Genomic DNA, 17416 nt, shown 5'->3' with positions numbered 1-17416 from the left:
ACTTTTTACTTTGACATTTCTCTTTGAAAAAGGAGTGCCTTTTTTAACTCCATTATCTTCCTCTGAATATGAACCCATATCTTTTCTATCCTTATAGTAATTATCTATGGTGGGGTTCTTTCTCCTCTACTTACTAATTTTATTTATCTATCTACTTATCTATCTATCTATCTATCTATCCATCCATCCATCCATCCATCCATCCATCCATCCGTCCATCTATCTATCTATCTATCTATCTATCTATCTATCTATCTATCTATCTATCTAGTTTTTTTATTTATTTACTTATAGTTTTAATCAGCTATTAGCATAATTAAGTTATAGTCCAGATGTATGAGCAATGATGCCTCATGTCTCAGCTCCTTCTTACTGTTATTTTCTGAGGTCTGTTTCAGGGCCCAACCTTGGGGTCTCTTCTCCACTCCTAAGCCATGGCTAGGGCCCCAGCCACACTGTCCCACAAATGATTTTGCTCCCTGTGGTCCTCCTGGTAACTGAAAGCTATATCTGTCCTCTCTGCCCTGGAACTGAAACCAGGAACTGCTCTCCCGCAAGTGCCCACAGCCAGCAGGGTCCCTATCCCTCTGCTACAGCACTCATCGAGTGTGCGTTATCTCCTTCTCCTGGTAGTGGCAGCCCAGCCTTGGATGCCTCTGGTCTACACAGCTGTGCTTGGCATCCCTCAACAGTAGAAGGTCCTTCAATCTTCTCCTCAGTTGTCAGACCCTCTCATACTGTCCATGAGATAAAAGTTTCTAAGGCTGAGGCTACCTCCCAACACCAGCTGCCCCCACAGCTTCTTGTTTGTTGATTCTGCAGAGTAGGCCTGGAGGTGTTTACACTTCACTCAGGCTGAACCTCCGCTGTAAGTAGGTCAGGTCTTTCCTGGGGCCTTCTCAAATTGTCTTAGGAGGACAAATGCTTTACCCTGTGTTTATTTCTGATGCTCTGAGGTCATGTTCTGTCTTTTTTTAACAGGAGAAATTTGGAGAGCAGAAAGTTTTCTGACTTATTCTACCATCTTCCCAGAATTCTCTCTTCTTTTTTTCTTCATCTGCAAACTGAATCTGTCAATATTAACACTTTGCTTATGTAATTAGTCCCATTATATTTTTGTAATACCTCCTTAAGTAATTAATTCCTCCTAGTGGTAAAACAGCAAGCTCACTCCCAGTGACTTTATAAAGAGGCTTTTGCAGGATTTATTGTTCATTTCCTGCTCATTATCACTTACTTTATCTTCTGTTTCTCTCATCACACATCATTTCCTGTGTGTTTTCCTTTCTGGGTGTGCTATTCTAGTAGATTTCCAGTTTTCATCTTTCCCAAAAATCATATTCACACTTCATCTTAGAGAGAATACTTCAAATCTTGCTGATGTTGTGACTTTTGAAGCCTTCGCTTCTCAATGATTGATGTTAAGTCTCAAATGTTTCCTCTGCACCATATTCGGATTCCCTTCCTCATGATTTTATCCTTTTTGACTTGTGAAAACAGTCTCAGCATATTGCTTTGCTTCTTATCATTTTTAGTTTCACCCCTGGGTCCCAGAAGCTATCTTTGACGTTTTTGAAGATGAACTCACTATTTATGAACACATTCCCCCCATACATCCCCACATATAGAGCCAGCTCCTTAAAGGAGAGTCACCTTGTCTACCTCTTTTTTTTTTCTTTACAAAGGTCTTGAATGTCTCTTATCATCATTATTACTCTCTTCTCTCTTTTCCTACTCTGGCTTCCACAAGGAATTTCATAGTGGGAAGGACACTACTCAAAGCATCTTCAAATAAATGAATGGATATCACGGTCATGTGGAAGCCATAATCACATGACCTCAGGTCAGGGGTTGAAATGGAATGATGGTCAGAGGAAAAGCACTACTTATATGTAATTGGGACTGCATTCATGCTACAAGATTATTAGAATTCAGATACAATGATTTCTAAGAACCCGGTTTAAGCACAGATAGATCAGCTGCTTGAAAATAACTTTTCTGGCTCCATTGGGTTAAAAGTTAAGGAGTAAGACAGTTTTCTAAGAAGATATGTAATTTCTTCCAGGGCTGTGTGATTTACCCAATTACTCAGATTAAATCTTTGCAATTTTGAAAAGTTGAACATTTACAAAATATACTGAAAACAACTAAAAATGTTATTATTGCTATTGTTAGCTTGGTTTGATTCTCCATTGCTAATTAAGATTAGCTTGATATTAGAGAGGCTGATGTTTTCTTTTGTGGATAGACCAGAGCTAGCTGGAAAGCTTTTGCTACATTCAAGTAAAACACTTTTTCTTTCTCATACTTAAGATCACATAACCTCAGGGCAAGATTTTTTTCTAATCATTTGGTATATAAAGCTCTTCACTACAAAATATACCCTGGCTTTTGATAGGGAGGAGTAGTGGAAAAGGACGCTGGACAGAAAGGCTGGGCTTTGCTGATTTCCAGTTGTGTTGCCATGACCAAGATGCTTGATTCATCTAAACATGTTTCCTCATCCGTAATGTAAGGATAATCATACTTATACTGTCTGTTCCACAGACTTGTGAAAAGAGTAGACTTTGTAAAAGTGAAAAGCACTGATACAAAAAAAGGGAATATACTCTGAAATAATAAGATACTCTTTTTTATACAATCCATTTTATATTCCCTCTGGAACTGCCCCTGATTTTGACATTGCCCCTTGGAATCTTGGACACTAAAAGGTTAGTTACCTTAGTTGAATTGCTACCTGATACAAGGAGATCCTCTCTATAGCACTCCCAACAGATGTAATCCAACTTCTGCCAGGTTATTGATGTTTCCTTGCATTCAAACTAAGGATACTGGCTATTTAGAGGCATCTTGGAATATGATCTTAAGTCATTGGTCTTGAAGGAATGAGAAGGAATGAGACAGTCAGGGAAGCAGAATTAGCATACCTTCTCTGCAGAACTGGGTGACTGTGTGTAGAGTAACATATATTCTGTCAGAACCAATCCATGTGTTTCTTAGTTTTGCTGAACTATTTTCTTTTCCCATTCTTTTTTATTCTTTGTTTTCAAGGCTGGATCTCTGGGTAGAAGAAGAGTTAGTGGAAGGGATGGGGAAAAGTATCAATAAAATTTAAAACTTTGAAGTACAACATAAATGTGTTTTTTTGTATTATTTTGCTTATCAATACCATTTCATATCCCCCTAATTATCCCAACCTTATGCCTCTGATGCTTCCCCCATTACTTGATTAAGAAAACAATTAGATTCTACAAATACTTACCAAGCATCAACTGTTAGTATAACACTGTCCTAGGTGATGGTAAAGATACAGAGCTTAGAAATAATTTTTCAGATACTTGGGCATCAACCTTTTAATTTTTAGAAAAAGTTATAAAATAATCTAATTCCAGTGCATTAAGAACACTTATTATCAGTTCACTGAATTAAAATGAATTTTATGTGTCCTTAGAATCTCAATGAAGCTTTAGGGGGAGAAAGACTGGGGGAAAAGATGATTTCCAAGAAGCACCAATACGAGAAAACTTTATTAGAGTTTTGGATTCCTTGGAATTAGGAAATTGAGGTTTAGAAAAGTTAAGAGACTTGTTCATGTTCAAGTAAATGACAAAATGACAAAGCTCATATTTTAATCCAATTCCTCAAACTTTCTGGTTCTCTCTAGGTAGTGCAAGGATTATTAGCCCTATATTATATGAGAAAAAAACTGAGATTCATCAAGGTTAGATGATTTACACAATGTCACACAGTTAATACCAGAGACTCCAAGCACGATAGTTTTTTCAATTTTATTCCTCTGCCTCTCCTAGTAAGAACCCAAAGTCTATCACAGTCGTATTGGAGGTAGCATATAAAATTTTTTGGTGATAAAGAACTAGATACATTTCTACTAACTCCTTGTCCAGTCTTTCTTCTTTAGTCAGATATTACTCCCTTACTTCCAGCAACTTCTGAGGAGGAAATTGATCTGAAGAGAGGCCAATTAGCAAGTGAAAAGATGTATATTAGAGCTGGCTCCCCACCCAACCTAGGCTTAGCCTACCTCATGAATTCAAGTCAATTTCCATCCAATGAACTACTGTGCAGTGTCCTCATAATTCCAAATTTTCAAAAAGAGACATTTTCTGCCTTATTTCCTCCTGCCTGAGTACAAAGAGATGAGATGGTGGGAGCATTAAAACAATATGTTCTCCTCATTCAACATCTATTAAGTGAAGGGAGTGAACTCAGTGGCCTACAAAATGGCTTCCAATTCTAGAACTGTGATCCTCCTAAAAAGAGGACAGGGATCAAATCACTGATTCTAATTTCTGATGAAAATGATGATTACGACAACTTAAATCAAGTAGATGTCATTTTTATTTTTACCAAATCTGTGATTTTATCAGTAATCAAACATCATCTTCTAATGTGTGTTTACTGTATGAAAGATTGGAATAGGAAGATGATATATAAATGTCAATTTGACAATATAAACATCTATTTATCTAACACATAGGTACATAATACACACATACACGTATATACACATATGCGAATCCCTATGACAAGCAGCAATGGTAGCAATGGAAAATCAGGAGGGGCCCCCACAGAATCATTTCCTGGGCCTGAATAGTGAAAATAGATTAAAATAATATCGTTTAGCAGCCCTGTGGTACTATAACGGTTTAATGTGTTATATAATCTTAGACACGTCAGGAATTATTCTGGATTTAGGGTTATATACACTCCTTGCATATACAGGCAACTAGGTGGTTCAGTGGGCCTTGAGTTAGGAAGACTCATCTTTCTGAGTTCAAATCCAGACTCAGAAACTTATTAGCTGTGTGACCCTGGACAAGTCACTTAGCCCTGTTTGTCTTAGTTCCTCATCTGTAAAATGAGCTAGAGAAGGCAATGGCAAACTACACCAGTATCTTTGCCAAGAAAACCCCAAATGAGGTCATGAAGAGTCAGATACAACTGAACAACAACAAATATATACATGTAAAGGTAAGAGCTGCTTTGAAGGACATAAGGGAAAGCACTATTACTTTTTCTTAATAAATCAATATATTTTAAGGACAGAAAAGCTTATACTTCATGCCCTGAAGGTATTTAATTTGGGATCAGATACAGTAAAGATTCAAAATCTGTGCCTCTGGTGGGTGCTAACACGTTGTTTATATGATAGGCACTTTTCAAATCTTTCCTAGGCTGGGTATAAAAAAGGCTTGTCCTAGCTCTAATGCTTTGACTTAATACAAAGTTTAATATATGTGTGTGTGTGTGTGTGTGTGTGTGTGTGTGTGTGTGTGTATGTATGTGTGTGTGTGTATATGTGTATATATATATATATGTATATATATATATATATATAATTGTGTTAATTTAATCATACAAATGATGAATACTTTTGGGGGAAAAAAGGGAACTTGACACACCTCAAAATAGTGTATAGACAGCTATTCACTCTTAAAAGAAATCAAGTTCTCAGTAGCTAATTCATTGAATACAGATGAAAAATAAGTTCCTCCACACCCATCTCCTGCCTTACTTAGGTAAGATGACTGGTCAATATCATCATACTATTAAGTTGAAGAGAAGTTAAGAAAATTTTATGGGCTAATAAATATGCTAACAGCTAAAGGATTTCTATTGTCGTCTGCCATAATCGCCCATTTGATCAATAGGGCTTTAAAAAGAAAATAAGGGAAAACAAAGAGAAGAGCCTTCCTGAAATCACATATAAATCTAGATACTATAAAGCATGCATGCTTTTTATATATGTTATATAAAAATCTAAATACTATGCATTAAATATAAATCTACATAGTATAGAGGACATCTGGAAACAGTAGAAGAGAAGCCCAGAGGAAGTAATTGGCAGGTATATCAAGAACAGATGAAGGATAACAGGAAGGTAGAGGGATTCCAGACCATATGAGCAGTACAATGGATGTTTTCAAGTATTTGAAGTTCTGTTATGTGGAAGCAGGGTTTGATATATTCTATTTCTCCCCAAAGGACAGAATTAAGAGCAATGGATGGAAGTTATAGAGAGGAGCATTAAGTTTAAAGTAAGTTATTCACCAATATAATTGAATGCATTGAGCACAGAGTCCAGGCTGAAGAGGGAACCCATATGAATGGCAAGGTCTTCCAGATGTTCTGGTTTGCCAATGACATTGGGCTGATTGCATTAAACCTCAAGATATGGCAGAGTCTCCTACAAGAGATCTGTAATATTTTGTAAAAAGAGTTTTGCCTGGAAAACAAAGTGGACAAAAAAGTACTTATTGCTCAGATTCAGCTTTCACTTGTATAGACGTCTTATAGAGCATGTGCAACAGTATCTATAGCTGGAACACACAGTACTGATGGATGATGAATTTGGCCTAGAGTTAAATAGGAGAGTGGTCTGGGTTACTTGGGGAAAATTGAAAAGTCATGTTACTGGTACCAAGCTGCCTGTGAAAGCAAAGGTCCATCTTATCAACACTGATATTTTATCCTTGTTGCTATGTTGCAGCGAGACATGAAATATCACTGCCTTTGAAGAGCTAAAAATGATATTGCATGGAATGAAAATAGAAAGGAGTATGGTGGATGTGATCAGGTTGTAATGTTAGCTAATGAGGAATTCCAAAGAAAAGCAGGAATTAAGGATGAAATCACTTAAGATGTTAGCACCTGGGAGATACCAGTAATCTACTTCTAGAAGACATTCTTCATTCCCCTACAGTGCAGATAGTAGCTACCTTTTTCATTGGCTGCATGGTAGAACAGTCTGCATCTTTAAAACTACCAGACTAGGACTTTCTTTCTCTCTCTTCCTGGCTGAATCCAGGAAGCGGGTGGAGTGAAGTACCAATTCATCCACAACGTGCGCATCATGTACTCAGCTGTGTGGGAAGAAGCTCTTCTTTCTTTCCTCCTAACCCTTTTTAGATCATGTAGTCTTGACAAACTGGCATTTTGCTCTCTTTTTTGTCTGAGTCCCCAGATTTAAGAGCTTAAGCCATTGTGATGTTAGAGACAGAATTTTGCCACCAGCCCAGCAGGAAAGCCCTGAGAAGCCAGTGCTCTGGAACATGAGTGAAGCAGTCAGGGGATGAGATGGGGGCTAGACTTGGAATTTTATTCAGAAAAGCAATATAGGAACTGAACTAAGTTGTAAACTTACTCTACCTCCCTGCCCAAAAGACTGAGCTAATGAAGGGTGTGATTGTGCCCCTACATGTTTGGGAGGGATTTGCATAATTGTTTTTGTCATGTGTTTGGAGTAAATATTCCTCTGTAAAAGTTAATCTCACTATGACGTGGTTAAATGGAACTGGAGTTCAGGAGAACTCTTAAAGTGAAGGAGTATAATTTGTGGGGGCTTGAGTGAATGGAAGAGACTAGATTCCCCCAAATCCTATTAAGCATATTGGAGAATTCAGGAGAGGGGAGAAATATAACACATCTGTCCTTCAGGTAGTAGGAACCAGGATTGCTGTTCATCCTTCATTTTCAAAGAGGACCGAAGATATCTTGGAATGACATCTTGACTTGCTCATGAATTTAATCTAAGTGATGCAGAATTGCACAAAATCCTCAGCCTCATTAAATTTAAGACAAGTGATAATAGCCCGGGATGCAGTGGATGGCCTTGGTGTCTTCAATGTCTGACCAAACTCTAAGCTCTCCTGTGCCTGCTTCAGCTGCCTTCATAGCCATTGGAACAAATTGTTCTCATCTGCTCATTCCACTGGGGGAAGTCTATTAATGTTTGGGGTAAGATGCTCTCCTAACTCACCTATGGGTTTGAGGCCTATTGATTACCTGCAAGCTGGTGTAGTCCCTCTGCTGAGATGGTTTTACCATGGTCTGGCTGCTGCACGTGCTACAACTTCTTGGAGACACAGGTATATCAGACTACTTTGAGAGCAAGGAAAATGTTCAGGTCTCCAGACTGAGCTACCCTAAGATCCTGAAATAATATAACACTAAGTATCCCAAGAAAGCAATAGCAGGACCAGTTCAAACCTTCCCTGAAGAAGTACAGCAAGACTGTCTCTAACATCAATTCTGAAGTCAAGAAGTAGGCTAAAGGAATGGATTCCCTCCCTCTAAAAAAGTAATCTCACTATTAAAAACTGTTATAGTGATGAATGTTCAAGGCAGCAGCAAAAAAGAATGAGTCCAAAACTACAAACAAAACCTCAAAGAGAAAAAAGACATCTTGTCACAAATTTCACTAGAATTACTGCAAGAGAGGAAGCACAAGTTAAATAAAGAGTAATTTTTGTTAGTGAAATCAGAGCACTAAAGAAAAATTAGAAAATAAATAAGAGCTATATAAGAATTGGAAAGGGAATTAGCAGCTTGGCACAAGATGTCTAAAACCTTTTCCAAGCAACAAACTCCCTTAAAATTATAATGGACCAAATACAAAGCAATGGCTCTTTGAGGCAACAAGATATATTAAAACAAAGTCAAAAGACTGAAAAATAGATGATTATATATGCAAGGCATCTCAAAACAAAAACAGCTGACCTGGAAGACAGATTATGCAGAAGAAATATAAGCATAATTGGACTATGTAAAAGCCATGACCCAAAAAAGAACCTAGACATCTTAGTTGAAGAAACTTTAAAAGAAAACTGCTCAGATCTCTTAGAACCAGTGGGCAAAATGGAAACAGAAAAAAATCTACCAGTCACCTCCTGAAAGAAATCCCAGGATAGCCACACAAAGAATTTTATTTCAGGAATAGAAGGTAAGCTGGTCATGTGGCAAGAGTGAGAGATGATAAATGAACAGCCATAATGTTCCACTATCTTCTCAATATTGTGAGAAAGTGGGGGAGACCTTTGTCCTTTTAGATGGGCCTTCTTGGACAAACTTTCAAAAGGTCAAAGATGAGACTTGTACAGGATGGTCAGGCACTTATGAATTGCAATCTACATCATTACAGACAACTCCCAAAGTCACAACACCACAGATTCATTTGACTACTGGATATTTAGTAAAGAATAACTTCCTTCCTAGGTGAAGGTATGAGAATTGGGTTTACAAGCTCTAATACAGATGAATACATAGAAGTAATATAATGTAGATTTTGAGTGATTAAGAAAGAAAAAACAACCAGTGGTTTTTTAATGGGGTTCAGCCACTTTCCATGGAATGTTAGTAGGTAAAAATAAGGCATGAATTTAAATAATGAATCCTTTATGAGCAATGCAACAGCATAAATCCAAATCAAATGAAAGACTAAGGGAATGGTTACATTCACCTAGTAACCTTGCAGCAAAAGGAGAAATCACATGATTTGTGTTGTCAGCAAATCAAAACTATAATCTATCTTGTTTTCTGTTGATGCAGATCACAATTTTTCTATGCTTTCTTTCCCCTACAGCGCCTTTTCATGTTCTGTAATTGGCACACTACACAGAATCTACCCAGTGTTCTATAAGCCTTCATCTTGGTGTCCTCAAATGTCTTTGTTAGTATTTTGTTTGTTTATTTGTTTTTCCTACCAATATATATTCTGCCCACATCCTTTCCTAAACATATATGTTCTCAATTGTGTTATTTTCACCATCTCTTGTGAATAAGTTACCATTGGAAGTATGCTGTGCCCTGCATACAAACAATGTGCATCTCTTCTCTGCTTTTATTTCTCCTACTTTCTTAATTCAGTCAATCAATAAGTATTAATTAGTGGCAATTATGTGCTAGACACTTGGGATACAAAAACAAAAGTGGAACAATCCATTTTCTGAAGTAGCTTAAATTCTAAGTATAAATTCCCTTTGGCTTATACAAGATACAGAAAAAATATATATAAGGTAACCAGGAATCAGGAAGAGGGAAAAGGAATAGATCCTGCAGAAGTGGGGATGATCTTAGTCTTGGAATAAATCAGAGATTACAAAAGGCAAAGGAGAAAAGATCCAGTACTCTGGCATGAGGAACGTATAGTACAAAAGCATGGAGGTAGGAAAAAGAAAATCGTGTATGAGGAAAAATAAGTGGGCCTATATGGCTGGACCCTAAAATATGTGGAGGGAAATAATAATAATTTTAAAAGACTTGTTAGGCAAAAAGTAGAGAGGTTGAGAAGAGATTTAAATGTCCAACAAAGGAGTTAATATTTGATCCTAGAGGTAACAAGGGGCCACTGGTGTTTATCAAGTAGGGGAGCAATATGGTTAGATCTATACTTCAGGAAAATTGCTTCAATTGCTTTGGAGAAAATGAAGATGTGGAGAGAGAATGGGGGCAGGAGGACCAAATAGGAGCTTATTACAATAAGCTAAGCAAGAAATGATGGATGCCTGAACTAAAGTAGTAGCTGTGTATGTGGAAAGAATAGATGTAGAGATAAATGACAAAATTTAACAACTTACTGAACACATATGATGACAATAAAAAGTTGATGTTGACATTAAAGTTGAGAACTGCTGTGACTAGGTAGAACATGGCATCCTTGATAAAATTAAGGAAGGTCAGAAAAGGGTTAATTTTCAGGTAATGAATTATCTTTTGCATATATTGAGTTTTAAATGTCTATGAGCTATTTAGTAGGAAATGTCTAATACTAAGGTGGTACTAAGATCTGGAGCACAGGAGAGAGTATGAAGCTGGATAAATAACTCTGCTAGTCATATGCATAGATAAAATAACTGAACCTATAGGGATTGATTAGATCACCAAGTGAGAAAATGTAGAGATAAAAGAGAAGCAGGCCTCATAGAGAGCCTTAGAGTACATACATTATTAGTGGATGTGATGTGAATGATCAATTAGAAAAGGAGATGAAGAAGTTGTTAGAAAGTTAGGAGAAAAACCAAGAAAGAGCAGATTCATAAAAATAGAGGAGAAATTGTTCAGAAGGAAAGAATAACTAAAAGGAGGTATTACAATAGTGTCAAACACTACATAAAAATGAAGAAGGATGAGGTCTGAGAAAATGCCATTAGAGCACTCAGAGATTGTGGTGATGTAAGATTTTCTTCCATAGAACATTACTGGGAGCACATTATATTCTGGAAGGCAAAAAGGCTAGGAATACAACCAAAAATAACCTACCAAGTGAAACTAAGTATAATCCTTAAGGAGAAAAAATGGATATTTAATAAAGAGAGGACTTTCAGGAATTCCTGATGAAAAGATCAGAGTTGAATTGAAAATTCAGCTTTCAAATACAAGATTCAGTAGAAGGATAAAAAGAAAAACATGAAAGAGAAATCAAGAAGCTTGATAAGGTTAAACTGTTTACGTTTATGAGACAATTATACATATAAATTATAAAAACTATCATTATTAGGGCAAGTAGAAGAATTCTACATAGACAGAGGGCATGAGAGTGAGTTGATTATGTTGGACTGATGTAAAAAAATGGACTGGTGAGAAAGATGAATGCCATAGGCAAAGAGGGAAAGGAGAAGAAAGGGGGGAAATTAACACCTACAAAAGAGGCACACAAAGAAGAGATTTCATAGTGGAAGGCAAAAGGGGGTGAGGGAGCACAACAGCTAAGCCTCAATCATTTAAAATGGTTAAAAGAGGAAAACACACACTCAGCTGAGTATAGAAATCTATCTTATCCAACAGGGAAGTATAAAGGGTAAAGGATGAGAAGAAGATTGGGGGGGGGGGGCTAGTGCATCCAGTTTAAGAAGGGAAGTGGTGGATTAGGGGAAAATCTGTATATCAAATTTCTCAGATATGAGTTTGGTATTCAAGATAGACAACTGAGTCATTTCCCAGTAGATAAATTAATCAAAAGAAGACTTGCAAAATATCGATATCAATATGAAAGAATGTTCTAATTCAACAGTAGTAAGAGAGATGAAAATAAAACAAATCAAAGATGGTTGAGTAAGGAGGTAGTTGCTCTTAACACTTACTGAATTCTGAACCAAATCATTCTCCATCTATAATGTCTTTTCATGATACATGAGTATCGCTATACTAAGTCAATTGTCTGGCTATTCAACCACATACAAAGTCTAGACAATAGCATCATTTTCTTTTTTCTTTTCTATTTTCTGTGTTTGTGTGTGTGTGGTCATTCCTTTTGAATAATCATAGATGTCACTTAGGAGATCTTTAAGTCTTTTTGGATGGCAAAATCGTCCCATTATCATATCATGCCTAAGCTACAGAACCTGGAGGACATCACCATCTATTTTTATTAGCACTGTGCAGAACATCCACTTGTTGATAAGATAGTTCCCCCTGTTTTATACCTAACAACATTAAAAGAGGATCTTTGAACAGAATTTTCTCTCTGATTAAGTTTATTAGCATTCTTATATAATTTTGAGATATATGCTAGTCATTTGTTTAAAGAAGGCTTAAGACAATTTATTCATAGAATCCAATACTTTCTGTAATCAATAAATACAGTTTGATCTTCTATCATCTGTGCTTTCAATCAAGTGTCTAAAAATATGTGGTTTTCTGAGGAAAACTATCAATATGAATCTTCTAGTTCTCTTATAGTTTCATCAATACATGCATAGATTATTCTCAAAAGGATTCGAAGATCAAACATAGTTATTAATATCTTCTCCTTTTTTGTGCTTTCTTTTTGTTTTCTGTGTTTTCAATCTTCTCCCTGAATTAAATTACAAAATAACCTCGTATTGTGTCTTCCTAGTTGGCCCATCCATTCTTTCCAATTTCATCAACATTACTTCCATTCTCCTGTGGGTCACATCAAGGGCTTAGGTATTGAAGCCCTAATGTTTTGGACATTACAAACAGATGTGTTCTTAGAAATTATGTAAAATCTATTTTATTTCCCAATTACTTATTGTACTGCAGTTATTTTCATTTATAGATGTTCTTGAGATGTCCTGGCTCAATTAAATGTTATGTGAAATTTTCTATAGACTCATTTTCTTTTCCACTTTATTTCACTTTTTTTTTTGTTTTTAGATGGTGGCATATGGTCTTTCACTATACTCTCTAATGTTTTACAAATGATTTATTTTATACTTGTGTTACCTTTTTCCATTGTCTGTCTCCACTTGGGAAGGAGATAAATTTTTTTTATGTCTACAGAAGTTTCTGATGCATTTTTGTCTTTTATTTTGCTGACTCCTGCATATCAGTTAATATTTTTTGACATTTCAATACTCCAGGCATATATCTTTGCATTTTTCTATTTCCTATTTCTTAGTTTCTGTGACTTCTCTGATTAGATCTAAAATTGGGAAAATATATTTCTAGGCTTTATAATTTTATGATTATGATGGTCTTTGTTCTAATTAATGATAATAGCTTGTTAGCACTTTAAGATTTTTTGAATATTTTATTTTTCCATGTTTTACATATAAAACAATTTATCATATTTGGGTTTCTTGTTTTAATTTTGAGTTTCCCCTTCCTCCTTTTTAAGACAACACACAACTCAATATAGGTTATATATATGTCATGCAAAATATGTTTCCATATCAGTCATGTTATGAAAGAAAACAAAAAAAAACCCATAAAAAACTAAAGTGAAAAATAGTATGCTTTGATCTGCATTCAGACTTCACTACTTCTTTTTTCTGGAGGTGGATAGCATTTTTTATTATGAGTCTTTTGGAACTGTTTTAGATTTGCTGTATTTCTGAGAATGGCTATCATTCACAGTTAATCATTGTACAATATTGCTGCTACTGTGTACAATGTTCTTCTTATTCTGTTCACTTCACTCGGCATCAGTTCATGTCAGTTCAGTTTTTCTTTTCTAAAATGTTCATGCTCATCATTACTTATAGCACAAATAGAATTTCATTACAATCATATACCAATTGATGGCCATCCCCTCAATTTCCAATTCTTTTTTGCCACAAAAACAGTTGTTATAAATAGTTTTGTATAACTAGGTCTTCTTTTTCCTTTTTATTTCTTTTTATCTCTTTGGGATATAGACCTAGAACTGGTATTGCTGGGTCAAGGAGTATGCACAATTTTATAGCCCTTTGGGCATAGTTTCAAATTGCTCTGCAGGAGGGTTGCACTAGTTCATAACTTCACCAACAGTTTATTAGTCTACCCATTTTCTCTCATCCTCTCCAGCATTTGTCATTTCTGATAGATGTGATGTGGCACCTCAAAGGTGACTATGGATAGCTTTGATTTCTTCTTCTGAAAAGCCTGTTTGACCCTTTATCAACTTGGGAATGGCTCTTATTTTTATAAGTTTAGCTCAGTTTCATCTATACTTAAGAAATAAGGCCTTTGTCAGAGAAATATATCATTTTTTTTAATATTGCTTCACTGTCTATGATACATTTTAGCAAAATGTAGTTTCAATACCTCTTTTACTTTATTTTTGCTTTTGCTTTCTCTGAGATCATGATTTCTCTGCCCTCTTGTTTTACTTCAGCTGAAGCATAATAGATTCTGCTTTGGCCCCTTATTTTCACTCTGTGCATGTCTCCGTTTCAAGTGTGTCTTTTTCAAAATAACATATTGTTGCATTTTGCTATCTGATTTTCTTTTATGGGTAAGATAATCCCTTGATTTTCAGTTATGATTACTCACTATATATTTTCTTCTATCCTATTTTCTTCTATTTATCCTTTTCTCTCTCTTTTTTATCATATCCTCTTCTAAAGTCTATTTTGATTCTGACCACTGCCACTCTTAATCTGCAATCCCTGTTATCATCCCTTCCTTTTTCTCTTATGCCCTTCCTCTCCTGTTTCCCCATTGGATAACAGAGATTTCTATTCTCAACTGATGTGTATATATATGTATGTATGTATGTATGTATGTATGTATGTATGTATGTATACATACACACACACATATATATATATACATATATATATATATAATATATGTGTATATATATATAGTTAGAAAAATTCCCCCATTTAACCTCTTCTTTCCCAGTTCTTCCACTGCATCCTTTTTTCTCACTCCTTCCTTTTTTTTAAGGATCATCCCAACATAATCAAATTGTACCCATGCCCTCTGTCTATATAAACTCTTTCTAACTGTCCTAATAATGACAAAGTTCTTAGGAGTTGCATGTATCATCTTTGTATATAGGAATGTAAACAGTTTAATCTTATTGACTTCCTCATGATCTCTTAGATCCATAATATGTTAATTTTTTAAAAAAATTATTTTCTGCCTGTTTGAAGTACTTTCTCCTTGACTTGGGAGCTCTGGAACTTGGCCATAATACCACCAGGAGTTTTCCTTTTGGGATCTCTTTCAGGAGATGATGAGTGGGTGTGAAAGCAGTTTTCCTTGCTATTTTTTTTTTAATATAAACTTTAGACTTTTTATCCTGGCTTATAATTATTAAATTCTCTCTCCTTGACCTATTTTCCCAGTCAGTTATTTCTAAAATGAGACATTTCACATTTTCTTCTATTTTTTTCATCTTTTTTTATTTTGTTTTATTGTTTCTTAACATCTCATGGATTCATTAGCTTCCATTGTCACAATTTATTTTAAAAAAAATTTTTTCCTCAGTAAGTTTTTGTACCTTTTTTCCCATTTGACCAATTCCTTTTAAGGAGCTCTTTTCTTAAATGAAATGTTATGCATGTTTTACTATTAAGTCTATTCTATATATAAGGTCTTATTTTCTTCAATATTTTTTGTGCCTCTTTTACTAAGTTTTATTTCTCTTTTCATAATTTTCTTGCATAATTCTCATATAATTCTCATGTCTTTTACCATTTTTTCCTCTACCACTACCACTCACCTCTTTCTTTAACTCTTCCAGGAATTTTACATATTTATACACACACACATATACACATATAGTACATATATAAATATATATTATTTATTATGTATAATATATTATATATATGTATATATAATGAACATAAAGGTTGCAACTTAAATACAAAATAAGAAAAGAGGGGAAAACCATATCATGTGCATAACAGAATGTATGAGAGGATTCAAAATACATAGCAATAAATTTCCATTTCAAGAAAACTTATATAATAAATACTACACATTGTGTTGAGAACCGTCCATCTTTTCTTTGCTTCCTTGTTAGTTTTCCTTTGTTCTCTGCTGTGCACTTTTTACTTTGTTCTTTTTCCCCTCTTCCTCCCCCCTCCCCTGAAGGCTACAATTAAGGATTGATATATTTATGTATAGATATAGATACATATATAGACATATACTTTCCCTAACAGATTCTACTCTGATCTTTTTTTTTTGTTTTTATGTTTGTGTGTATTTCTTATATTTTAAACCTCTCAATTCCTCTACTTTACTTCTACCCACTACCTTGCCCTCCTATTATGTAACCTACCCTTTTCCAAGGATCCCTACTTTATTCTCCCATTCCCATAAATCTAAACACTCTTCTTACCCCTTTTTGATCTTTTCCTTCACTCTCCCCTCCAAAGATTCTTCCTTTATCCTCTCTACCTTCCCTATCTGCTTAGGGTTTTATTTTTTTCTGAATTTAGAAGTCTTGACCTGAAAAAGTGTTTCACATCATTTTCTTGTGGGTTATGCCATTCCAGAATTTCTTTTGAGCCATTATTTAAAGGGGTTTGGAGGGGGTTTGGAGGAGAGCTCAGATGAGTATCTGCCTTTTTTCTGTCATCTTGGTTCTGTCCCCCTAGCACTTGTATAAAAGTATGATTTTGTAACTTCTGTCAAATGATTTAAAGTGCCTTCTAAATTTAAGTCTCTGTGTTATTGTAGATGAATAAATCAATTTAATTCAACTAAAAAGATAATAGTTAGCTAACACTCACATACAGCTTCAAGATTTGCAAAGTGCTTTACAAGTTTTATCTTACTTAAAGATAACATCAATCCCAGGAAGCAGGTGCTACTATTATCTTAATTTTACAGATGAGTGAACTGAGGCAAATACAAGTTAATTAATTTCTCCAGCTAGTAAGTGTCTGAGACCAGATTAGAATGTAGGTCTTCCTGATTCCATGCTCAGCACTCTATTCACTGAACCACCTAGCTACCCCAATATATGAACTGTATTACCATAAACTCAAATTTTAAAATTTAAAATTTTAATTTTAAATTTTAAAATTAAGGTTTTTTTAATGGAATTTCCCCTGCTCTCTAGAAGGATAAATTCTGACACAGGATACAATGGAGGCATAGATTGGTAAATACAAAATAAGAACAAAGTTGTTTCAAGGTGGGGAACATTAAAAAGTGGGAAAATCTGGGACAGCTAGGTGGCACAGTGGATACAGCACCGGCCCTGGATTCAGAAGGACCTGAGTTCAAATCTGGTCTCAGACACATAACACTTACTAGCTGTATGACCCTGGGAAAGTCACTTAACCCCATTGCCTAGCCAAAAACAACAACAACAACAAACAAAAGTGGGAAAATCAGGAAAGGCATTTCATTGGAGGCGGTGCCTAAGATGAGCCTGGGAAAAAACTAGGAGTTTCAAAACGTAGAAGTGAGGCGAGGGAGCGCTCTA

The sequence above is a fragment of the Phascolarctos cinereus genome, unplaced genomic scaffold (genome assembly GCF_003287225.1).
Source record: "Phascolarctos cinereus isolate Bilbo 61053 unplaced genomic scaffold, phaCin_HiC Scaffold_9;HRSCAF=440, whole genome shotgun sequence".
In the NCBI taxonomy this organism is placed as follows: domain Eukaryota; kingdom Metazoa; phylum Chordata; class Mammalia; order Diprotodontia; family Phascolarctidae; genus Phascolarctos; species Phascolarctos cinereus.
Note: the sequence above shows the minus strand (reverse complement) of the source record.